Below are 25,763 nucleotides of genomic sequence, written 5' to 3'. Positions count from 1 at the left end.
ACTACGATTCGATACAGAATGCACGAAACCTGAAAGACACCCTAACGGATACATACAGAGTAGTGTTTGTCTGCTGAATAATGGGAGTGCAAGGGTCTGTGTCGTCTATATGGCTGTATGTAGCACCATTAGTCTTCGGGGGGGCGGGCGTAGCTCAGATGGTAGAGCGCTCGCTTAGTATGCGGGAGGTACTGGGATTAATACCCAGTGCCTCCAGAATTTTTAACACACCTACATGCGCACCTTGATATGCAAGTGGAATAATTCACGACCAGCAGATGTGTCTAGGAAGATAGAAGCGAATGATTAGCATCCACAATTGACAAGCGTGCTGTTATTTGTGCGCAGGAAGCACCCTCCTCCCACGCCTACACTTAATTTAGAAACAGTACAAGTGTTCCCGTAAGATTCTCAAGCCTATGTCGGAAAGATCTGCCTTGCGCCGAGTTCACGTAAATCCCACTGCACATTCCTATTCTTTGCGTGCAGTCAGCTGCTACTGGTGTTGCTAGTTGTGACTGCTGATAACAGATGCCGTAGCAATCAATTCATGGAGTGAGTTGTATGTTTTGCGATAGTCTGTCTCTGACAAGCAAGCAAAGGTGACATAGGTGCGAACACAGGAAGCTTGCAGACCCTCGCTGCCTGCAGACACCGAGCAGCCACACTAGGAGGGCGGCCTAAGCCGTAGGCGAAATGTACTCATTCGCTTTGGCGCGACGTCGAACTGTAAATAATGTTGTCACTAGCGTGAGCGTTGCGTGAGCGTCGTGGAAAGCCGGAAAAGTCGGCTGCGAGGGTGAGTGCCAAGTTTGGGGAGCGTTTCGTAGTATACGCAGTGCAATGGAGACGCGGAAACTTGTTGTGGCCCAGTGTTTTGCAGTTGGACGACAAGATTGGTACACAGTAGTAAAGAGCGAGGCACTGAGTTGGCATAAATAATGTAGTGCACAATGGTTCTCGAGATGTGTTTGTTACCTCAGGTGCTGTATAATTGTCTACAATGAGTGAAAACGGAGCAATTTGTGACGGCTCTTTCAATTTAAGACGTTAAAAACAGACGGAATTTGCATTTGTAATACCAGAGCATCGAAACTACTTGGAACTTTTGTGTATATGAACGGGTCCGCGCCTTTGTACTCTGCTCCCTTCACCGCTACAAACCAACCAACCATCGTGTCCGTGCGCATCTGAGTCGCAAAGAATGGGGAATAGCGCAGTTTGCTCGTGCATGGGGCGTAGCTCAGTTGGTAGAGCGTTCGCTTGGCATGTGAAAGGTCCAGGGTTCAAGCCGCGGCGCCTCCATTTTTTGTGGTCAGTGCATGGTAAGTGTTGGTCGCGGCGAACCTAAAGGCACGCAAGATGTTGCAAAGCCAGCGTTACAGACTGATATGATGTATACTGACGTAAGGAGAGCAAGATGTAAGTGTGGGGACCGGCTGTTATCGAGGTGTCATCGAGTGTAGATCTGTCTTAGGTATCGCGGCTTAACCTCATTGAAGTCTAGAGGGTGGACAACACGTTGGTCTTACTCAGAGCGGTGTCCGAATTCTATTTTCGACGTTATACGTGCCACTTTCATTTTGGCAACTACGATTCGATACAGAATGCACGAAACCTGAAAGACACCCTAACAGATACATAGAGAGTAGTGTTTGTCTGCTGAATAATGGGAGTGCTAGGGTCTGTGTCGTCTATATGGCTGTATGTAGCACCATTAGTCTTCGGGGGGGCGGGCGTAGCTCAGATGGTAGAGCGCTCGCTTAGTATGCGGGAGGTACTGGGATTAATACCCAGTGCCTCCAGAATTTTTAACACACCTACATGCGCACCTTGATATGCAAGTGGAATAATTCACGACCAGCAGATGTGTCTAGGAAGATACAAGCGAATGATTAGCATCCACAATTGACAAGCGTGCTGTTATTTGTGCGCAGGAAGCACCCTCCTCATACGCCTACACTTAATTTAGAAACAGTACAAGTGTTCCCGTAAGATTCCCAAGCCTATGTCGGAAAGATCTGCCTTGCGCCGAGTTCACGTAAATCCCACTGCACATTCCTATTCTTTGCGTGCAGTCAGCTGCTACTGGTGTTGCTAGTTGTGACTGCTGATAACAGATGCCGTAGCAATCAATTCATGGAGTGAGTTGTATGTTTTGCGATAGTCTGTCTCTGACAAGCAAGCACAGGTGACATAGGTGCGAACACAGGAAGCTTGCAGACCCTCGCTGCCTGCAGACACCGAGCAGCCACACTAGGAGGGCGGCCTAAGCCGTAGGCGAAATGTACTCATTCGCTTTGGCGCGACGTCGAACTATAAATAATGCTGTCACCAGCGTGAGCGTTGCGTGAGCGTCGTGGAAAGTCGGAAAAGTCGGCTGCGAGGGTGAGTGCCAAGTTTGGGGAGCGTTTCGTAGTATGCGCAGTGCAATGGAGACGCGGAAACTTGTTGTGGCCCAGTGTTTTGCAGTTGGACGACAAGATTGGTACACAGTAGTAAAGAGCGAGGCACTGAGTTGGCATAAATAATGTAGTGCACAATGGTTCTCGAGATGTGTTTGTTACCTCAGGTGCTGTATAATTGTCTACAATGAGTGAAAACGGAGCAATTTGTGACGGCTCTTTCAATTTAAGACGTTAAAAACTGACGGAATTTGCATTTGTAATACCAGAGCATCGAAACTACTTGGAACTTTTGTGTATATGAACGGGTCCGCGCCTTTGTACTCTGCTCCCTTCACCGCTACAAACCAACCAACCATCGTGTCCGTGCGCATCTGAGTCGCAAAGAATGGGGAATAGCGCAGTTAGCTCGTGCATGGGGCGTAGCTCAGTTGGTAGAGCGTTCGCTTGGCATGTGAAAGGTCCAGGGTTCAAGGCGCGGCGCCTCAATTTTTTGTGGTCAGTGCATGGTAAGTGTTGGTCGCGGCGAACCTAAAGGCACGCAAGATGTTGCAAAGCCAGCGTCACAGACTGATATGATGTATACTGACGTAAGGAGAGCAAGATGTAAGTGTGGGGACCGGCTGTTATCGAGGTGTCATCGAGTGCAGATCTGTCTTAGGTATCGCGGCTTAACCTCATTGAAGTCTAGAGGGTGGACAACACGTTGGTCTTACTCAGAGCGGTGTCCGAATTCTATTTTCGACGTTATACGTGCCACTTTCATTTTGGCAACTACGATTCGATACAGAATGCACGAAACCTGAAAGACACCCTAACGGATACATAGAGAGTAGTGTTTGTCTGCTGAATAATGGGAGTGCAAGGGTCTGTGTCGTCTATATGGCTGTATGTAGCACCATTAATCTTCGAGGGTGGGGGGGGGGGGGGCGGGCGTAGCTCAGATGGTAGAGCGCTCGCTTAGTATGCGAGAGGTACTGGGATCAATACCCAGTGCCTGCAGGATTTTTAACACACCTACATGCGCACCTTGATATGCAAGTGGAATAATTCACGACCAGCAGATGTGTCTAGGAAGATACAAGCGAATGATTAGCATCCACAATTGACAAGCGTGCTGTTATTTGTGCGCAGGAAGCACCCTCCTCCCACGCCTACACTTAATTTAGAAACAGTACAAGTGTTCCCGTAAGATTCCCAAGCCTATGTCGGAAAGATCTGCCTTGCGCCGAGTTCACGTAAATCCCACTGCACATTCCTATTCTTTGCGTGCAGTCAGCTGCTACTGGTGTTGTTAGTTGTGACTGCTGATAATAGATGCCGTAGCAATCAATTCATGGAGTGAGTTGTATGTTTTGAGATAGTTTGTCTCTGACAAGCAAGCACAGGTGACATAGGTGCGAACACAGGAAGCTTGCAGACCCTCGCTGCCTGCAGACACCGAGCAGCCACACTAGGAGGGCGGCCTAAGCCGTAGGCGAATTGTGCTCATTTGCTTTGGCGCGACGTCGAACTATAAATAATGCTGTCACTAGCGTGAGCGTTGCGTGAGCGTCGTGGAAAGTCGGAAAAGTCGGCTGCGAGGGTGAGTGCCAAGTTTGGGGAGCGTTTCGTAGTATGCGCAGTGCAATGGAGACGCGGAATCTTGTTGTGGCCCAGTGTTTTGCAGTTGGACGACAAGATTGGTACACAGTAGTAAAGAGCGAGGTACTGCGTTGGCATAAATAATGTAGTGCGCAATGTGGCTCGAGATGTGTTTGTTACCTCAGGTGCTGTATAATTGTCGACAAGGAGTGAAAACGGAGCAATTTGTGACGGCTCTTTCAATTTAAGACGTTAAAAACAGACGGAATTTGCATTTGTAATACCAGAGCATCGAAACTACTTGGAACTTTTGTGTATATGAACGGGTCCGCGCCTTTGTACTCTGCTCCCTTCACCGCTACAAACCAACCAACCAACGTGTCCGTGCGCATCTGAGTCGCAAAGAATGGGGAATAGCGCAGTTTGCTCATGCATGGGGCGTAGCTAAGTTGGTATAGCGTTCGCTTGGCATGTGAAAGGTCCAGGGTTCAAGCTGCGGCGCCTCCATTTTTTGTGGTCAGTGCATGGTAAGTGTTGGTCGCGGCGAACGTAAAGGCACGCAAGATGTTGCAAAGCCAGCGTCACAGACTGATATGATGTATACTGACGTAAGGAGAGCAAGATGTAAGTGTGGGGACCGGCTGTTATCGAGATGTCATCGAGTGCAGATCTGTCTTAGGTATCGCGGCTTAACCTCATTGAAGTCTAGAGGGTGGACAACACGTTGGTCTTACTCAGAGCGGTGTCCGAATTCTATTTTCGACGTTATACGTGCCACTTTCATTTTGGCCAACTACGATTCGATACAGAATGCACGAAACCTGAAAGACACCCTAACGGATACATACAGAGTAGTGTTTGTCTGCTGAATAATGGGAGTGCAAGGGTCTGTGTCGTCTATATGGCTGTATGTAGCACCATTAGTCTTCGGGGGGGCGGGCGTAGCACAGATGGTAGAGCGCTGGCTTAGTATGCGAGAGGTGCTGGGATCAATACCCAGTGCCTCCAGAATTTTTAACACACCTACATGCGCACCTTGATATGCAAGTGGAATAATTCACAACCAGCAGATGTGTCTAGGAAGATAGAAGCGAATGATTAGCATCCACAATTGACAAGTGTGCTGTTATTAGTGCGCAGGAAGCACCCTCCTCCCACGCCTACACTTAATTTAGAAACAGTACAAGTGTTCCCGTAAGATTCTCAAGCCTATGTCGGAAAGATCTGCCTTGCGCCGAGTTCACGTAAATCCCACTGCACATTCCTATTCTTTGCGTGCAGTCAGCTGCTACTGGTGTTGCTAGTTGTGACTGCTGATAACAGATGCCGTAGCAATCAATTCATGGAGTGAGTTGTATGTTTTGCGATAGTCTGTCTCTGACAAGCAAGCACAGGTGACATAGGTGCGAACACAGGAAGCTTGCAGACCCTCGCTGCCTGCAGACACCGAGCAGCCACACTAGGAGGGCGGCCTAAGCCGTAGGCGAAATGTACTCATTCGCTTTGGCGCGACGTCGAACTGTAAATAATGTTGTCACTAGCGTGAGCGTTGCGTGAGCGTCGTGGAAAGTCGGAAAAGTCGGCTGCGAGGGTGAGTGCCAAGTTTGGGGAGCGTTTCGTAGTATGCGCAGTGCAATGGAGACGCGGAAACTTGTTGTGGCCCAGTGTTTTGCAGTTGGACGACAAGATTGGTACACAGTAGTAAAGAGCGAGGCACTGAGTTGGCATAAATAATGTAGTGCACAATGGGGCTCGAGATGTGTTTGTTACCTCAGGTGCTGTCTAATTGTCTACAATGAGTGAAAACGGAGCAATTTGTGACGGCTCTTTCAATTTAAGACGTTAAAAACAGACGGAATTTGCATTTGTAATACCAAAGCATCGAAACTACTTGGAACTTTTGTGTATATGAACGGGTCCGCGCCTTTGTACTCTGCTCCCTTCACCGCTACAAACCAACCAACCAACGTGTCCGTGCGCATCTGAGTCGCAAAGAATGGGGAATAGCGCAGTTTGCTCGTGCATGGGGCGTAGCTCAGTTGGTTGAGCGTTCGCTTGGCATGTGAAAGGTCCAGGGTTCAAGCCGCGGCGCCTCCATTTTTTGTGGTCAGTGCATGGTAAGTGTTGGTCGCGGCGAACCTAAAGGCACGCAAGATGTTGCAAAGCCAGCGTCACAGACTGATATGATGTATACTGACGTAAGGAGAGCAAGATGTAAGTGTGGGGACCGGCTGTTATCGAGGTGTCATCGAGTGCAGATCTGTCTTAGGTATCGCGGCTTAACCTCATTGAAGTCTAGAGGGTGGACAACACGTTGGTCTTACTCAGAGCGGTGTCCGAATTCTATTTTCGACGTTATACGTGCCACTTTCATTTTGGCAACTACGATTCGATACAGAATGCACGAAACCTGAAAGACACCCTAACGGATACATAGAGAGTAGTGTTTGTCTGCTGAATAATGGGAGTGCAAGGGTCTGTGTCGTCTATATGGCTGTATGTAGCACCATTAGTCTTCGGGGGTGGGGGGGCGGGCGTAGCTCAGATGGTAGAGCGCTCGCTTAGTATGCGAGAGGTGCTGGGATCAATACCCAGTGCCTCCAGAATTTTTAACACACCTACATGCGCACCTTGATATGCAAGTGGAATAATTCACAACCAGCAGATGTGTCTAGGAAGATAGAAGCGAATGATTAGCATCCACAATTGACAAGCGTGCTGTTATTAGTGCGCAGGAAGCACCCTCCTCCCACGCCTAAACTTAATTTAAAAACAGTACAAGTGTTCCCGTAAGATTCTCAAGCCTATGTCGGAAAGATCTGCCTTGCGCCGAGTTCACGTAAATCCCACTGCACATTCCTATTCTTTGCGTGCAGTCAGCTGCTACTGGTGTTGCTAGTTGTGACTGCTGATAACAGATGCCGTAGCAATCAATTCATGGAGTGAGTTGTATGTTTTGCGATAGTCTGTCTCTGACAAGCAAGCACAGGTGACATAGGTGCGAACACAGGAAGCTTGCAGACCCTCGCTGCCTGCAGACACCGAGCAGCCACACTAGGAGGGCGGCCTAAGCCGTAGGCGAATTGTGCTCATTCGCTTTGGCGCGACGTTGAACTATAAATAATGCTGTCACTAGCGTGAGCGTCGTGGAAAGTCGGAAAAGTCGGCTGCGAGGGTGAGTGCCAAGTTTGGGGAGCGTTTCGTAGTATGCGCAGTGCAATGGAGACGCGGAAACTTGTTGTGGCCCAGTGTTTTGCAGTTGGACGACAAGATTGGTACACAGTAGTAAAGAGCGATTCACTGAGTTGGCATAAATAATGTAGTGCACAATGGTTCTCGAGATGTGTTTGTTACCTCAGGTGCTGTATAATTGTCTACAATGAGTGAAAACGGAGCAATTTGTGACGGCTCTTTCAATTTAAGACGTTAAAAACAGACGGAATTTGCATTTGTAATACCAGAGCATCGAAACTACTTGGATCTTTTGTGTATATGAACGGGTCCGCGCCTTTGTACTCTGCTCCCTTCACCGCTACAAACCAACCAACCAACGTGTCCGTGCGCATCTGAGTCGCAAAGAATGGGGAATAGCGCAGTTTGCTCGTGCATGGGGCGTAACTAAGTTGGTAGAGCGTTCGCTTGGCATTTGAAAGGTCCAGGGTTCAAGCCGCGGCGCCTCCATTTTTTGTGGTCAGTGCATGGTAAGTGTTGGTCGCGGCGAACCTAAAGGCACGCAAGATGTTGCAAAGCCAGCGTCACAGACTGATATGATGTATACTGACGTAAGGAGAGCAAAATGTAAGTGTGGGGACCGGCTGTTATCGAGGTGTCATCGAGTGCAGATCTGTCTTAGGTATCGCGGCTTAACCTCATTGAAGTCTAGAGGGTGGACAACACGTTGGTCTTACTCAGAGCGGTGCCCGAATTCTATTTTCGACGTTATACGTGCCACTTTCATTTTGGCAACTACGATTCGATACAGAATGCACGAAACCTGAAAGACAACCTAACGGATACATAGAGAGTAGTGTTTGTCTGCTGAATAATGGGAGTGCAAGGGTCTGTGTCGTCTATATGGCTGTATGTAGCACCATTAGTCGTCGGGGGGGGGGGGGGGGGCGGGCGTAGCTCAGATGGTAGAGCGCTCGCTTAGTATGCGAGAGGTGCTGGGATCAATACCGAGTGCCTCCAGAATTTTTAACACACCTACATGCGCACCTTGATATGCAAGTGGAATAATTCACAACCAGCAGATGTGTCTAGGAAGATAGAAGCGAATGATTAGCATCCACAATTGACAAGCGTGCTGTTATTAGTGCGCAGGAAGCACCCTCCTCCCACGCCTACACTTAATTTAAAAACAGTACAAGTGTTCCCGTAAGATTCTCAAGCCTATGTCGGAAAGATCTGCCTTGCGCCGAGTTCACGTAAATCCCACTGCACATTCCTATTCTTTGCGTGCAGTCAGCTGCTACTGGTGTTGCTAGTTGTGACTGCTGATAACAGATGCCGTAGCAATCAATTCATGGAGTGAGTTGTATGTTTTGCGATAGTCTGTCTCTGACAAGCAAGCACAGGTGACATAGGTGCGAACACAGGAAGCTTGCAGACCCTCGCTGCCTGCAGACACCGAGCAGCCACACTAGGAGGGCGGCCTAAGCCGTAGGCGAATTGTGCTCATTCGCTTTGGCGCGACGTCGAACTATAAATAATGCTGTCACTAGCGTGAGCGTCGTGGAAAGTCGGAAAAGTCGGCTGCGAGGGTGAGTGCCAAGTTTGGGGAGCGTTTCGTAGTATGCGCAGTGCAATGGAGACGCGGAAACTTGTTGTGGCCCAGTGTTTTGCAGTTGGACGACAAGATTGGTACACAGTAGTAAAGAGCGAGGCACTGAGTTGGCATAAATAATGTAGTGCACAATGTGGCTCGAGATGTGTTTGTTACCTCAGGTGCTGTATAATTGTCTACAATGAGTGAAAACGGAGCAATTTGTGACGGCTCTTTCAATTTAAGACGTTAAAAACAGACGGAATTTGCATTTGTAATACCAGAGCATCGAAACTAATTGGAACTTTTGTGTATATGAACGGGTCCGCGCCTTTGTACTCTGCTCCCTTCACCGCTACAAACCAACCAACTAACGTGTCCGTGCGCATCTGAGTCGCAAAGAATGGGGAATAGCGCAGTTTGCTCGTGCATGGGGTGTAGCTAAGTTGGTAGAGCGTTCGCTTGTCATGTGAAAGGTCCAGCATTCAAGCTGCGGCGCCTCCATTTTTTGTGGTCAGTGCATGGTAAGTGTTGGTCGCGGCGAACCTAAAGGCACGCAAGATGTTGCAAAGCCAGCGTCACAGACTGATATGATGTATACTGACGTAAGGAGAGCAAGATGTAAGTGTGGGGACCGGCTGTTATCGAGGTGTCATCGAGTGCAGATCTGTCTTAGGTATCGCGGCTTAACCTCATTGAAGTCTAGAGGGTGGACAACACGTTGGTCTTACTCAGAGCGGTGTCCGAATTCTATTTTCGACGTTATACGTGCCACTTTCATTTTGGCCAACTACGATTCGATACAGAATGCACGAAACCTGAAAGACACCCTAACGGATACATAGAGAGTAGTGTTTGTCTGCTGAATAATGGGAGTGCAAGGGTCTGTGTCGTCTATATGGCTGTATGTAGCACCATTAGTCTTCGGGGGGGGGGGGGGGCGGGCGTAGCTCAGATGGTAGAGCGCTCGCTTAGTATGCGAGAGGTGCTGGGATCAATACCCAGTGCCTCCAGAATTTTTAACACACCGACATGCGCACCTTGATATGCAAGTGGAATAATTCACAACCAGCAGATGTGTCTAGGAAGATAGAAGCGAATGATTAGCATCCACAATTGACAAGCGTGCTGTTATTAGTGCGCAGGAAGCACCCTCCTCCCACGCCTACACTTAATTTAGAAACAGTACAAGTGTTCCCGTAAGATTCTCAAGCCTATGTCGGAAAGATCTGCCTTGCGCCGAGTTCACGTAAATCCCACTGCACATTCCTATTCTTTGCGTGCAGTCAGCTACTACTGGTGTTGTTAGTTGTGACTGCTGATAACAGATGCCGTAGCAATCAATTCATGGAGTGAGTTGTATGTGTTGCGATAGTCTGTCTCTGACAAGCAAGCACAGGTGACATAGGTGCGAACACAGGAAGCTTGCAGACCCTCGCTGCCTGCAGACACCGAGCAGCCACACTAGGAGGGCGGCCTAAGCCGTAGGCGAAATGTACTCATTCGCTTTGGCGCGACGTCGAACTATAAATAATGCTGTCACTAGCGTGAGCGTTGCGTGAGCGTCGTGGAAAGTCGGAAAAGTCGGCTGCGAGGGTGAGTGCCAAGTTTGGGGAGCGTTTCGTAGTATGCGCAGTGCAATGGAGACGCGGAAACTTGTTGTGGCCCAGTGTTTTGCAGTTGGACGACAAGATTGGTACACAGTAGTAAAGAGCGAGGCACTGAGTTGGCATAAATAATGTAGTGCACAATGGTTCTCGAGATGTGTTTGTTACCTCAGGTGCTGTATAATTGTCTACAATGAGTGAAAACGGAGCAATTTGTGACGGCTCTTTCAATTTAAGACGTTAAAAACAGACGGAATTTGCATTTGTAATACCAGAGCATCGAAACTACTTGGAACTTTTGTGTATATGAACGGGTCCGCGCCTTTGTACTCTGCTCCCTTCACCGCTACAAACCAACCAACCATCGTGTCCGTGCGCATCTGAGTCGCAAACAATGGGGAATAGCGCAGTTTGCTCGTGCATGGGGCGTAGCTCAGTTGGTAGAGCGTTCGCTTGGCATGTGAAAGGTCCAGTGTTCAAGCCGCGGCGCCTCCATTTTTTGTGGTCAGTGCATGGTAAGTGTTGGTCGCGGCGAACCTAAAGGCACGCAAGATGTTGCAAAGCCAGCGTCACAGACTGATATGATGTATACTGACGTAAGGAGAGCAAGATGTAAGTGTGGGGACCGGCTGTTATCGAGGTGTCATCGAGTGCAGATCTGTCTTAGGTATCGCGGCTTAACCTCATTGAAGTCTAGAGGGTGGACAACACGTTGGTCTTACTCAGAGCGGTGTCCGAATTCTATTTTCGACGTTATACGTGCCACTTTCATTTTGGCAACTACGATTCGATACAGAATGCACGAAACCTGAAAGACACCCTAACGGATACATAGAGAGTAGTGTTTGTCTGCTGAATAATGGGAGTGCAAGGGTCTGTGTCGTCTATATGGCTGTATGTAGCACCATTAGTCTTCGGGGGGGGCGGGGCGGGCTCAGATGGTAGAGCGCTCGCTTAGTATGCGAGAGGTACTGGGATCAATACCCAGTGCCTGCAGGATTTTTAACACACCTACATGCGCACCTTGATATGCAAGTGGAATACTTCACAGCCAGCAGATGTGTCTAGGAAGATACTAGCTTGCGCCGAGTTCACGTAAATCCCACTGCACATTCCTATTCTTTGCGGGCTCAGATGGTAGAGCGCTCGCTTAGTATGCGAGAGGTACTGGGATCAATACCCAGTGCCTGCAGGATTTTTAACACACCTACATGCGCACCTTGATATGCAAGTGGAATACTTCACAGCCAGCAGATGTGTCTAGGAAGATACAAGCTTGCGCCGAGTTCACGTAAATCCCACTGCACATTCCTATTCTTTGCGTGCAGTCAGCTGCTACTGGTGTTGTTAGTTGTGACTGCTGATAACAGATGCCGTAGCAATCAATTCATGGAGTGAGTTGTATGTTTTGCGATAGTCTGTCTCTGACAAGCAAGCACAGGTGACATAGGTGCGAACACAGGAAGCTTGCAGACCCTCGCTGCCTGCAGACACCGAGCAGCCACACTAGGAGGGCGGCCTAAGCCGTAGGCGAAATGTACTCATTCGCTTTGGCGCGACGTCGAACTATAAATAATGCTGTCACTAGCGTGAGCGTCGTGGAAAGTCGGAAAAGTCGGCTGCGAGGGTGAGTGCCAAGTTTGGGGAGCGTTTCGTAGTATGCGCAGTGCAATGGAGACGCGGAAACTTGTTGTGGCCCAGTGTTTTGCAGTTGGACGACAAGATTGGTACACAGTAGTAAAGAGCGAGGCACTGAGTTGGCATAAATAATGTAGTGCACAATGGTTCTCGAGATGTGTTTGTTACCTCAGGTGCTGTATAATTGTCTACAATGAGTGAAAACGGAGCAATTTGTGACGGCTCTTTCAATTTAAGACGTTAAAAACAGACGGAATTTGCATTTGTAATACCAGAGCATCGAAACTACTTGGAACTTTTGTGTATATGAACGGGTCCGCGCCTTTGTACTCTGCTCCCTTCACCGCTACAAACCAACCAACCATCGTGTCCGTGCGCATCTGAGTCGCAAACAATGGGGAATAGCGCAGTTTGCTCGTGCATGGGGCGTAGCTCAGTTGGTAGAGCGTTCGCTTGGCATGTGAAACGTCCAGCGTTCAAGCCGCGGCGCCTCCATTTTTTGTGGTCAGTGCATGGTAAGTGTTGGTCGCGGCGAACCTAAAGGCACGCAAGATGTTGCAAAGCCAGCGTCACAGACTGATATGATGTATACTGACGTAAGGAGAGCAAGATGTAAGTGTGGGGACCGGCTGTTATCGAGGTGTCATCGAGTGCAGATCTGTCTTAGGTATCGCGGCTTAACCTCATTGAAGTCTAGAGGGTGGACAACACGTTGGTCTTACTCAGAGCGGTGTCCGAATTCTATTTTCGACGTTATACGTGCCACTTTCATTTTGGCAACTACGATTCGATACAGAATGCACGAAACCTGAAAGACACCCTAACGGATACATAGAGAGTAGTGTTTGTCTGCTGAATAATGGGAGTGCAAGGGTCTGTGTCGTCTATATGGCTGTATGTAGCACCATTAGTCTTCGGGGGGGGCGGGCGTAGCTCAGATGGTAGAGCGCTCGCTTAGTATGCGAGAGGTACTGGGATCAATACCCAGTGCCTGCAGGATTTTTAACACACCTACATGCGCACCTTGATATGCAAGTGGAATACTTCACAGCCAGCAGATGTGTCTAGGAAGATACAAGCTTGCGCCGAGTTCACGTAAATCCCACTGCACATTCCTATTCTTTGCGTACAGTCAGCTGCTACTGGTGTTGTTAGTTGTGACTGCTGATAACAGATGCCGTAGCAATCAATTCATGGAGTGAGTAGTATGTTTTGCGATAGTCTGTCTCTGACAAGCAAGCACAGGTGACATAGGTGCGAACACAGGAAGCTTGCAGACCATCGCTGCCTGCAGACACCTAGCAGCCACACTAGGAGGGCGGCCTAAGCCGTAGGCGAATTGTGCTCATTCGCTTTGGCGCGACGTCGAACTATAAATAATGCTGTCACTAGCGTGAGCGTTGCGTGAGCGTCGTGGAAAGTCGGAAAAGTCGGCTGCGAGGGTGAGTGCCAAGTTTGGGGAGCGTTTCGTAGTATGCGCAGTGCAATGGAGACGCGGAAACTTGTTGTGGCCCAGTGTTTTGCAGTTGGACGACAAGATTGGTACACAGTAGTAAAGAGCGAGGCACTGAGTTGGCATAAATAATGTAGTGCACAATGGTTCTCGAGATGTGTTTGTTACCTCAGGTGCTGTATAATTGTCTACAATGAGTGAAAACGGAGCAATTTGTGACGGCTCTTTCAATTTAAGACGTTAAAAACAGACGGAATTTGCATTTGTAATACCAGAGCATCGAAACTACTTGGAACTTTTGTGTATATGAACGGGTCCGCGCCTTTGTACTCTGCTCCCTTCACCGCTACAAACCAACCAACCATCGTGTCCGTGCGCATCTGAGTCGCAAACAATGGGGAATAGCGCAGTTTGCTCGTGCATGGGGCGTAGCTCAGTTGGTAGAGCGTTCGCTTGGCATGTGAAAGGTCCAGGGTTCAAGCCGCGGCGCCTCCATTTTTTGTGGTCAGTGCATGGTAAGTGTTGGTCGCGGCGAACCTAAAGGCACGCAAGATGTTGCAAAGCCAGCGTCACAGACTGATATGATGTATACTGACGTAAGGAGAGCAAGATGTAAGTGTGGGGACCGGCTGTTATCGAGGTGTCATCGAGTGCAGATCTGTCTTAGGTATCGCGGCTTAACCTCATTGAAGTCTAGAGGGTGGACAACACGTTGGTCTTACTCAGAGCGGTGTCCGAATTCTATTTTCGACGTTATACGTGCCACTTTCATTTTGGCAACTACGATTCGATACAGAATGCACGAAACCTGAAAGACACCCTAACGGATACATAGAGAGTAGTGTTTGTCTGCTGAATAATGGGAGTGCAAGGGTCTGTGTCGTCTATATGGCTGTATGTAGCACCATTAGTCTTCGGGGGGGGCGGGGCGGGCTCAGATGGTAGAGCGCTCGCTTAGTATGCGAGAGGTACTGGGATCAATACCCAGTGCCTGCAGGATTTTTAACACACCTACATGCGCACCTTGATATGCAAGTGGAATACTTCACAGCCAGCAGATGTGTCTAGGAAGATACAAGCTTGCGCCGAGTTCACGTAAATCCCACTGCGCATTCCTATTCTTTGCGGGCTCAGATGGTAGGGCGCTCGCTTAGTATGCGAGAGGTACTGGGATCAATACCCAGTGCCTGCAGGATTTTTAACACACCTACATGCGCACCTTGATATGCAAGTGGAATACTTCACAGCCAGCAGATGTGTCTAGGAAGATACAAGCTTGCGCCGAGTTCACGTAAATCCCACTGCACATTCCTATTCTTTGCGTGCAGTCAGCTGCTACTGGTGTTGTTAGTTGTGACTGCTGATAACAGATGCCGTAGCATTCAATTCATGGAGTGAGTTGTATGTTTTGCGATAGTCTGTCTCTGACAAGCAAGCACAGGTGGCATAGGTGCGAACACAGGAAGCTTGCAGACCCTCGCTGCCTGCAGACACCGAGCAGCCACACTAGGAGGGCGGCCTAAGCCGTAGGCGAAATGTACTCATTCGCTTTGGCGCGACGTCGAACTATAGATAATGCTGTCACTAGCGTGAGCGTTGCGTGAGCGTCGTGGAAAGTCGGAAAAGTCGGCTGCGAGGGTGAGTGCCAAGTTTGGGGAGCGTTTCGTAGTATGCGCAGTGCAATGGAGACGCGGAAACTTGTTGTGGCCCAGTGTTTTGCAGTTGGACGACAAGATTGGTACACAGTAGTAAAGAGCGAGGCACTGAGTTGGCATAAATAATGTAGTGCACAATGGTTCTCGAGATGTGTTTGTTACCTCAGGTGCTGTATAATTGTCTACAATGAGTGAAAACGGAGCAATTTGTGACGGCTCTTTCAATTTAAGACGTTAAAAACAGACGGAATTTGCATTTGTAATACCAGAGCATCGAAACTACTTGGAACTTTTGTGTATATGAACGGGTCCGCGCCTTTGTACTCTGCTCCCTTCACCGCTACAAACCAACCAACCATCGTGTCCGTGCGCATCTGAGTCGCAAACAATGGGGAATAGCGCAGTTTGCTCGTGCATGGGGCGTAGCTCAGTTGGTAGAGCGTTCGCTTGGCATGTGAAACGTCCAGCGTTCAAGCCGCGGCGCCTCCATTTTTTGTGGTCAGTGCATGGTAAGTGTTGGTCGCGGCGAACCTAAAGGCACGCAAGATGTTGCAAAGCCAGCGTCACAGACTGATATGATGTATACTGACGTAAGGAGAGCAAGATGTAAGTGTGGGGACCGGCTGTTATCGAGGTGTCATCGAGTGCAGATCTGTCTTAGGTATCGCGGCTTAACCTCATTGAAGTCTAGAGGGTGGACAACACGTTGGTCTTACTCAGAGCGGTGTCCGAATTCTATTTTCGACGTTATACGTGCCACTTTCATTTTGGCAACTACGATTCGATACAGAATGCACGAAACCTGAAAGACACCCTAACGGATACATAGAGAGTAGTGTTTGTCTGCTGAATAATGGGAGTGCAAGGGTCTGTGTCGTCTATATGGCTGTATGTAGCACCATTAGTCTTCGGGGGGGGCGGGGCGGGCTCAGATGGTAGAGCGCAAGCTTAGTATGCGAGAGGTACTGGGATCAATACCCAGTGCCTGCAGGATTTTTAACACACCTACATGCGCACCTTGATATGCAAGTGGAATACTTCACAGCCAGCAGATGTGTCTAGGAAGATACAAGCTTGCGCCGAGTTCACGTAAATCCCACTGCACATTCCTATTCTTTGCGTGCAGTCAGCTGCTACTGGTGTTGTTAGTTGTGACTGCTGATAACAGATGCCGTAGCAATCAATTCATGGAGTGAGTTGTATGTTTTGCGATAGTCTGTCTCTGACAAGCAAGCACAGGTGACATAGGTGCGAACACAGGAAGCTTGCAGACCCTCGCTGCCTGCAGACACCGAGCAGCCACACTAGGAGGGCGGCCTAAGCCGTAGGCGAATTGTGCTCATTCGCTTTGGCGCGACGTCGAACTATAAATAATGCTGTCACTAGCGTGAGCGTTGCGTGAGCGTCGTGGAAAGTCGGAAAAGTCGGCTGCGAGGGTGAGTGAAAAGTTTGGGGAGCGTTTCGTAGTATGCGCAGTGCAATGGAGACGCGGAAACTTGTTGTGGCCCAGTGTTTTGCAGTTGGACGACAAGATTGGTACACAGTAGTAAAGAGCGAGGCACTGAGTTGGCATAAATAATGTAGTGCACAATGTGGCTCGAGATGTGTTTGTTACCTCAGGTGCTGTATAATTGTCTACAATGGGTGAAAACGGAGCAATTTGTGACGGCTCTTTCAATTTAAAACGTTAAAAACAGACGGAATTTGCATTTGTAATACCAGAGCATCGAAACTACTTGGAACTTTTGTGTATATGAACGGGTCCGCGCCTTTGTACTCTGCTCCCTTCACCGCTACAAACCAACCAACCAACGTGTCCGTGCGCATCTGAGTCGCAAAGAATGGGGAATAGCGCAGATAGCTCGTGCATGGGGCGTAGCTAAGTTGGTAGAGCGTTCGCTCGGCATGTGAAAGGTCCAGGGTTCAAGCTGCGGCGCCTCCATTTTTTGTGTTCAGTGCATGGTAAGTGTTGGTCGCGGCGAACCTAAAGGCACGCAAGATGTTGCAAAGCCAGCGTCACAGACTGATATGATGTATACTGACGTAAGGAGAGCAAGATGTAAGTGTGGGGACCGGCTGTTATCGAGGTGTCATCGAGTGCAGATCTGTCCTAGGTATCGCGGCTTAACCTCATTGAAGTCTAGAGGGTGGACAACACGTTGGTCTTACTCAGAGCGGTGTCCGAATTCTATTTTCACGTTATACGTGCCACTTTCATTTTGGCAACTACGATTCGATACAGAATGCACGAAACCTGAAAGACACCCTAACAGATACATAGAGAGTAGTGTTTGTCTGCTGAATAATGGGAGTGCAAGGGTCTGTGTCGTCTATATGGCTGTATGTAGCACCATTAGTCTTCCGGGGGGGTGGGGGGGTGGGCGTAGCTCAGATGGTAGAGCGCTCGCTTAGTATGCGAGAGGTACTGGGATCAATACTCAGTGCCTGCAGGATTTTTAACACACCTACATGCGCACCTTGATATGCAAGTGGAATACTTCACAGCCAGCAGATGTGTCTAGGAAGATACAAGCTTGCGCCGAGTTCACGTAAATCCCACTGCACATTCCTATTCTTTGCGTGCAGTCAGCTGCTACTGGTGTTGTTAGTTGTGGCTGCTGATAACAGATGCCGTAGCAATCAATTCATGGAGTGAGTTGTATGTTTTGCGATAGTCTGTCTCTGACAAGCAAGCACAGGTGACATAGGTGCGAACACAGGAAGCTTGCAGACCCTCGCTGCCTGCAGACACCGAGCAGCCACACTAGGAGGGCGGCCTAAGCCGTAGGCGAATTGTGCTCATTCGCTTTGGCGCGACGTCGAACTATAAATAATGCTGTCACTAGCGTGAGCGTTGCGTGAGCGTCGTGGAAAGTCGGAAAAGTCGGCTGCGAGGGTGAGTGCCAAGTTTGGGGAGCGTTTCGTAGTATGCGCAGTGCAATGGAGACGCGGAAACTTGTTGTGGCCCAGTGTTTTGCAGTTGGACGACAAGATTGGTACACAGTAGTAAAGAGCGAGGCACTGAGTTGGCATAAATAATGTAGTGCACAATGGTTCTCGAGATGTGTTTGTTACCTCAGGTGCTGTATAATTGTCTACAATGAGTGAAAACGGAGCAATTTGTGACGGCTCTTTCAATTTAAGACGTTAAAAACAGACGGAATTTGCATTTGTAATACCAGAGCATCGAAACTACTTGGAACTTTTGTGTATATGAACGGGTCCGCGCCTTTGTACTCTGCTCCCTTCACCGCTACAAACCAACCAACCATCGTGTCCGTGCGCATCTGAGTCGCAAAGAATGGGGAATAGCGCAGTTAACTCGTGCATGGGGCGTAGCTCAGTTGGTAGAGCGTTCGCTTGGCATGTGAAAGGTCCAGGGTTCAAGCCGCGGTGCCTCCATTTTTTGTGGTCAGTGCATGGTAAGTGTTGGTCGCGGCGAACCTAAAGGCACGCAAGGTGTTGCAAAGCCAGCGTCACAGACTGATATGATGTATACTGACGTAAGGAGAGCAAGATGTAAGTGTGGGGACCGGCTGTTATCGAGGTGTGATCGAGTGCAGATCTGTCTTAGGTATCGCGGCTTAACCTCATTGAAGTCTAGAGGGTGGACAACACGTTGGTCTTACTCAGAGCGGTGTCCGGATTCTATTTTCGACGTTATACGTGCCACTTTCATTTTGGAAAACTACGATTCGATACAGAATGCACGAAACCTGAAAGACACCCTAACGGATACATAGAGAGTAGTGTTTGTCTGCTGAATAATGGGAGTGCAAGGGTCTGTGTCGTCTATATGGCTGTATGTAGCACCATTAGTCTTCGGGGGGGCGGGCGTAGCTCAGATGGTAGAGCGCTCGCTTAGTATGCGAGAGGTGCTGGGATCAATACCCAGTGCCTCCAGAATTTTTAACACACCTACATGCGCACCTTGATATGCAAGTGGAATACTTCACAGCCAGCAGATGTGTCTAGGAAGATACAAGCTTGCGCCGAGTTAACGTAAATCCCACTGCACATTCCTATTCTTTGCGTGCAGTCAGCTGCTACTGGTGTTGTTAGTTGTGACTGCTGATAACAGATGCCGTAGCAATCAATTCATGGAGTGAGTTGTATGTTTTGCGATAGTCTGTCTCTGACAAGCAAGCACAGGTGACATAGGTGCGAACACAGGAAGCTTGCAGACCCTCGCTGCCTGCAGACACCGAGCAGCCACACTAGGAGGGCGGCCTAAGCCGTAGGCGAATTGTGCTCATTCGCTTTGGCGCGACGTCGAACTATAAATAATGCTGTCACTAGCGTGAGCGTTGCGTGAGCGTCGTGGAAAGTCGGAAAAGTCGGCTGCGAGGGTGAGTGCCAAGTTTGGGGAGCGTTTCGTAGTATGCGCAGTGCAATGGAGACGCGGAAACTTGTTGTGGCCCAGTGTTTTGCAGTTGGACGACAAGATTGGTACACAGTAGTAAAGAGCGAGGCACTGAGTTGGCATAAATAATGTAGTGCACAATGTGGCTCGAGATGTGTTTGTTACCTCAGGTGCTGTATAATTGTCGACAAGGAGTGAAAACGGAGCAATTTGTGACGGCTCTTTCAATTTAAGACGTTAAAAACAGACGGAATTTGCATTTGTAATACCAGAGCATCGAAACTACTTGGAACTTTTGTGTATATGAACGGGTCCGCGCCTTTGTACTCTGCTCCCTTCACCGCTACAAACCAACCAACCAACGTGTCCGTGCGCATCTGAGTCGCAAAGAATGGGGAATAGCGCAGTTTGCTCGTGCATGGGGCGTAGCTAAGTTGGTAGAGCGTTCGCTTGGCATGTGAAAGGTCCAGGGTTCAAGCTGCGGCGCCTCCATTTTTTGTGGTCAGTGCATGGTAAGTGTTGGTCGCGGCGAACCTAAAGGCACGCAAGATGTTGCAAAGCCAGCGTCACAGACTGATATGATGTATACTGACGTAAGGAGAGCAAGATGTAAGTGTGGGGACCGGCTGTTATCGAGGTGTCATCGAGTGCAGATCTGTCTTAGGTATCGCGGCTTAACCTCATTGAAGTCTAGAGGGTGGACAACACGTTGGTCTTACTCAGAGCGGTGTCCGAATTCTATTTTCACGTTATACGTGCCACTTTCATTTTGGCAACTACGATTCGATACAGAATGCACGAAACCTGAAAGACACCCTAACAGATACATAGAGAGTAGTGTTTGTCTGCTGAATAATGGGAGTGCAAGGGTCTGTGTCGTCTATATGGCTGTATGTAGCACCATTAGTCTTCGGGAGGGCGGGCGTAGCTCAGATGGTAGAGCGCTCGCTTAGTATGCGAGAGGTACTGGGATCAATACCCAGTGCCTGCAGGATTTTTAACACACCTACATGCGCACCTTGATATGCAAGTGGAATACTTCACAGCCAGCAGATGTGTCTAGGAAGATACAAGCTTGCGCCGAGTTCACGTAAATCCCACTGCACATTCCTATTCTTTGCGTGCAGTCAGCTGCTACTGGTGTTGTTAGTTGTGACTGCTGATAACAGATGCCGTAGCAATCAATTCATGGAGTGAGTTGTATGTTTTGCGATAGTCTGTCTCTGACAAGCAAGCACAGGTGACATAGGTGCGAACACAGGAAGCTTACAGACCCTCGCTGCCTGCAGACACCGAGCAGCCACACTAGGAGGGCGGCCTAAGCCGTAGGCGAATTGTGCTCATTCGCTTTGGCGCGACGTCGAACTATAAATAATGCTGTCACTAGCGTGAGCGTCGTGGAAAGTCGGAAAAGTCGCCTGCGAGGGTGAGTGCCAAGTTTGGGGAGCGTTTCGTAGTATGCGCAGTGCAATGGAGACGCGGAAACTTGTTGTGGCCCAGTGTTTTGCAGTTGGACGACAAGATTGGTACACAGTAGTAAAGAGCGAGGCACTGAGTTGGCATAAATAATGTAGTGCACAATGTGGCTCGAGATGTGTTTGTTACCTCAGGTGCTGTATAATTGTCTACAATGAGTGAAAACGGAGCAATTTGTGACGGCTCTTTCAATTTAAGACGTTAAAAACAGACGAAATTTGCATTTGTAATACCAGGGCATCGAAACTACTTGGAACTTTTGTGTATATGAACGGGTCCGCGCCTTTGTACTCTGCTCCCTTCACCGCTACAAACCAACCAACCATCGTGTCCGTGCGCATCTGAGTCGCAAACAATGGGGAATAGCGCAGTTTGCTCGTGCATGGGGCGTAGCTCAGTTGGTAGAGCGTTCGCTTGGCATGTGAAAGGCCCTGGGTTCAAGCCGCGGCGCCTCCATTTTTTGTGGTCAGTGCATGGTAAGTGTTGGTCGCGGCGAACCTAAAGGCACGCAAGATGTTGCAAAGCCAGCGTCACAGACCGATATGATGTATACTGACGTAAGGAGAGCAAGATGTAAGTGTGGGGACCGGCTGTTATCGAGGTGTCATCGAGTGCAGATCTGTCTTAGGTATCGCGGCTTAACCTCATTGAAGTCTAGAGGGTGGACAACACGTTGGTCTTACTCAGAGCGGTGTCCGAATTCTATTTTCACGTTATACGTGCCACTTTCATTTTGGCAACTACGATTCGATACAGAATGCACGAAACCTGAAAGACACCCTAACGGATACATAGAGAGTAGTGTTTGTCTGCTGAATAATGGGAGTGCAAGGGTCTGTGTCGTCTATATGGCTGTATGTAGCACCATTAGTCTTCGGGGGGGGGGGGGGGGGGGGCGGGGCGTGGCGTGGCGGGCTCAGATGGTAGAGCGCTCGCTTAGTATGCGAGAGGTACTGGGATCAATACCCAGTGCCTGCAGGATTTTTAACACACCTACATGCGCACCTTGATATGCAAGTGGAATACTTCACAGCCAGCAGATGTGTCTAGGAAGATACAAGCTTGCGCCGAGTTCACGTAAATCCCACTGCACATTCCTATTCTTTGCGTGCAGTCAGCTGCTACTGGTGTTGTTAGTTGTGACTGCTGATAACAGATGCCGTAGCAATCAATTCATGGAGTGAGTTGTATGTTTTGCGATAGTCTGTCTCTGACAAGCAAGCACAGGTGACATAGGTGCGAACACAGGAAGCTTGCAGACCCTCGCTGCCTGCAGACACCGAGCAGCCACACTAGGAGGGCGGCCTAAGCCGTAGGCGAATTGTGCTCATTCGCTTTGGCGCGACGTCGAACTATAAATAATGCTGTCACTAGCGTGAGCTTTGCGTGAGCGTCGTGGAAAGTCGGAAAAGTCGGCTGCGAGGGTGAGTGCCTAGTTTGGGGAGCGTTTCGTAGTATGCGCAGTGCAATGGAGACGCGGAAACTTGTTCTGGCCCAGTGTTTTGCAGTTGGACGACAAGATTGGTACACAGTAGTAAAGAGCGAGGCACTGAGTTGGCATAAATAATGTAGTGCACAATGTGGCTCGAGATGTGTTTGTTACCTCAGGTGCTGTATAATTGTCTACAATGAGTGAAAACGGAGCAATTTGTGACGGCTCTTTCAATTTAAGACGTTAAAAACAGACAGAATTTGCATTTGTAATACCAGAGCATCGAAACTACTTGGAACTTTTGTGTATATGAACGGGTCCGCGCCTTTGTACTCTGCTCCCTTCACCGCTACAAACCAACCAACCAACGTGTCCGTGCGCATCTGAGTCGCAAAGAATGGGGAATAGCGCAGTTTGCTCGTGCATGGGGCGTAGCTAAGTTGGTAGAGCGTTCGCTTGGCATGTGAAAGGTCCAGTGTTCAAGCTGCGGCGCCTCCATTTTTTGTGGTCAGTGCATGGTAAGTGTTGGTCGCGGCGAACCTAAAGGCACGCAAGATGTTGCAAAGCCAGCGTCACAGACTGATATGATGTATACTGACGTAAGGAGAGCAAGATGTAAGTGTGGGGACCGGCTGTTATCGAGGTGTCATAGAGTGCAGATCTGTCTTAGGTATCGCGGCTTAACCTCATTGAAGTCTAGAGGGTGGACAACACGTTGGTCTTACTCAGAGCGGTGTCCGAATTCTATTTTCGACGTTATACGTGCCACTTTCATTTTGGCCAACTACGATTCGATACAGAATGCACGAAACCTGAAAGACACCCTAACGGATACATAGAGAGTAGTGTTTGTCTGCTGAATAATGGGAGTGCAAGGGTCTGTGTCGTCTATATGGCTGTATGTAGCACCATTAGTCTTCGGGGCGGCGGGCGTAGCTCAGATGGTAGAGCGCTCGCTTAGTATGCGAGAGGTGCTGGGATCAATACCCAGTGCCTCCAGAATTTTTAACACACCTACATGCGCACCTAGATATGCAAGTGGAATACTTCACAGCCAGCAGATGTGTCTAGGAAGATACAAGCTTGCGCCGAGTTCACGTAAATCCCACTGCACATTCCTATTCTTTGCGTGCAGTCAGCTGCTACTGGTGTTGTTAGTTGTGACTGCTGATAACAGATGCCGTAGTAATCAATTCATGGAGTGAGTTGTATGTTTTGCGATAGTCTGTCTCTGACAAGCAAGCACAGGTGACATAGGTGCGAACACAGGAAGCTTGCAGACCCTCGCTGCCTGCAGACACCGAGCAGCCACACTAGGAGGGCGGCCTAAGCCGTAGGCGAATTGTGCTCATTCGCTTTGGCGCGACGTCGAACTATAAATAATGCTGTCACTAGCGTGAGCGTCGTGGAAAGTCGGAAAAGTCGGCTGCGAGGGTGAGTGCCAAGTTTGGGGAGCGTTTCGTAGTATGCGCAGTGCAATGGAGACGCGGAAACTTGTTGTGGCCCAGTGTTTTGCAGTTGGACGACAAGATTGGTACACAGTAGTAAAGAGCGAGGCACTGAGTTGGCATAAATAATGTAGTGCACAATGTGGCTCGAGATGTGTTTGTTACCTCAGGTGCTGTATAATTGTCGACAAGGAGTGAAAACGGAGCAATTTGTGACGGCTCTTTCAATTTAAGACGTTAAAAACAGACGGAATTTGCATTTGTAATACCAGAGCATCGAAACTACTTGGAACTTTTGTGTATATGAACGGGTCCGCGCCTTTGTACTCTGCTCCCTTCACCGCTACAAACCAACCAACCAACGTGTCCGTGCGCATCTGAGTCGCAAAGAATGGGGAATAGCGCAGTTTGCTCGTGCATGGGGCGTAGCTAAGTTGGTAGAGCGTTCGCTTGGCATGTGAAAGGTCCAGGGTTCAAGCTGCGGCGCCTCCATTTTTTGTGGTCAGTGCATGGTAAGTGTTGGTCGCGGCGAACCTAAAGGCACGCAAGATGTTGCAAAGCCAGCGTCACAGACTGATATGATGTATACTGACGTAAGGAGAGCAAGATGTAAGTGTGGGGACCGGCTGTTATCGAGGTGTCATCGAGTGCAGATCTGTCTTAGGTATCGCGGCTTAACCTCATTGAAGTCTAGAGGGTGGACAACACGTTGGTCTTACTCAGAGCGGTGTCCGAATTCTATTTTCACGTTATACGTGCCACTTTCATTTTGGCAACTACGATTCGATACAGAATGCACGAAACCTGAAAGACACCCTAACAGATACATAGAGAGTAGTGTTTGTCTGCTCAATAATGGGAGTGCAAGGGTCTGTGTCGTCTATATGGCTGTATGTAGCACCATTAGTCTTCGGGAGGGCGGGCGTAGCTCAGATGGTAGAGCGCTCGCTTAGTATGCGAGAGGTACTGGGATCAATACTCAGTGCCTGCAGGATTTTTAACACACCTACATGCGCACCTTGATATGCAAGTGGAATACTTCACAGCCAGCAGATGTGTCTAGGAAGATACAAGCTTGCGCCGAGTTCACGTAAATCCCACTGCACATTCCTATTCTTTGCGTGCAGTCAGCTGCTACTGGTGTTGTTAGTTGTGACTGCTGATAACAGATGCCGTAGCAATCAATTCATGGAGTGAGTTGTATGTTTTGCGATAGTCTGTCTCTGACAAGCAAGCACAGGTGACATAGGTGCGAACACAGGAAGCTTGCAGACCCTCGCTGCCTGCAGACACCGAGCAGCCACACTAGGAGGGCGGCCTAAGCCGTAGGCGAATTGTGCTCATTCGCTTTGGCGCGACGTCGAACTATAAATAATGCTGTCACTAGCGTGAGCGTTGCGTGAGCGTCGTGGAAAGTCGGAAAAGTCGGCTGCGAGGGTGAGTGCCAAGTTTGGGGAGCGTTTCGTAGTATGCGCAGTGCAATGGAGACGCGGAAACTTGTTGTGGCCCAGTGTTTTGCAGTTGGACGACAAGATTGGTACACAGTAGTAAAGAGCGAGGCACTGAGTTGGCATAAATAATGTAGTGCACAATGTGGCTCGAGATGTGTTTGTTACCTCAGGTGCTGTATAATTGTCGACAAGGAGTGAAAACGGAGCAATTTGTGACGGCTCTTTCAATTTAAGACGTTAAAAACAGACGGAATTTGCATTTGTAATACCAGAGCATTGAAACTACTTGGAACTTTTGTGTATATGAACGGGTCCGCACCTTTGTACTCTGCTCCCTTCACCGCTACAAACCAACCAACCAACGTGTCCGTGCGCATCTGAGTCGCAAACAATGGGGAATAGCGCAGTTTGCTCGTGCATGGGGCGTAGCTAAGTTGGTAGAGCGTTCGCTTGGCATGTGAAAGGTTCTGGGTTCAAGCTGCGGCG

General features: G+C 49.0%; 4 non-coding genes across 4 annotated transcripts; all 4 read left to right on the top strand.

Moving 5' to 3' along the window:
• The first annotated feature begins 2,821 nt into the window (after nucleotides 1-2,821).
• Nucleotides 2,822-2,894, top strand: Trnaa-ggc (transfer RNA alanine (anticodon GGC)). Its single transcript has one exon. It is a non-coding gene; the product is annotated as a tRNA-Ala (tRNA).
• Nucleotides 2,895-3,334: 440 nt separating this feature from the next.
• On the top strand, nucleotides 3,335-3,407 carry Trnat-agu (transfer RNA threonine (anticodon AGU)). The gene has a single exon. It is a non-coding gene; the product is annotated as a tRNA-Thr (tRNA).
• Nucleotides 3,408-12,922: 9,515 nt separating this feature from the next.
• On the top strand, nucleotides 12,923-12,995 carry Trnat-agu (transfer RNA threonine (anticodon AGU)). The gene has a single exon. It is a non-coding gene; the product is annotated as a tRNA-Thr (tRNA).
• A 7,393-nt stretch (nucleotides 12,996-20,388) lies between these two features.
• Nucleotides 20,389-20,461, top strand: Trnat-agu (transfer RNA threonine (anticodon AGU)). The gene has a single exon. It is a non-coding gene; the product is annotated as a tRNA-Thr (tRNA).
• Nucleotides 20,462-25,763: the final 5,302 nt, after the last annotated feature.

The sequence above is a fragment of the Schistocerca gregaria genome, chromosome 9 (assembly GCF_023897955.1).
Source record: "Schistocerca gregaria isolate iqSchGreg1 chromosome 9, iqSchGreg1.2, whole genome shotgun sequence".
Classification (NCBI taxonomy): Eukaryota; Metazoa; Arthropoda; class Insecta; order Orthoptera; family Acrididae; genus Schistocerca; species Schistocerca gregaria.
Note: the sequence above shows the minus strand (reverse complement) of the source record. Positions and strands in the feature narration are given on the sequence as shown.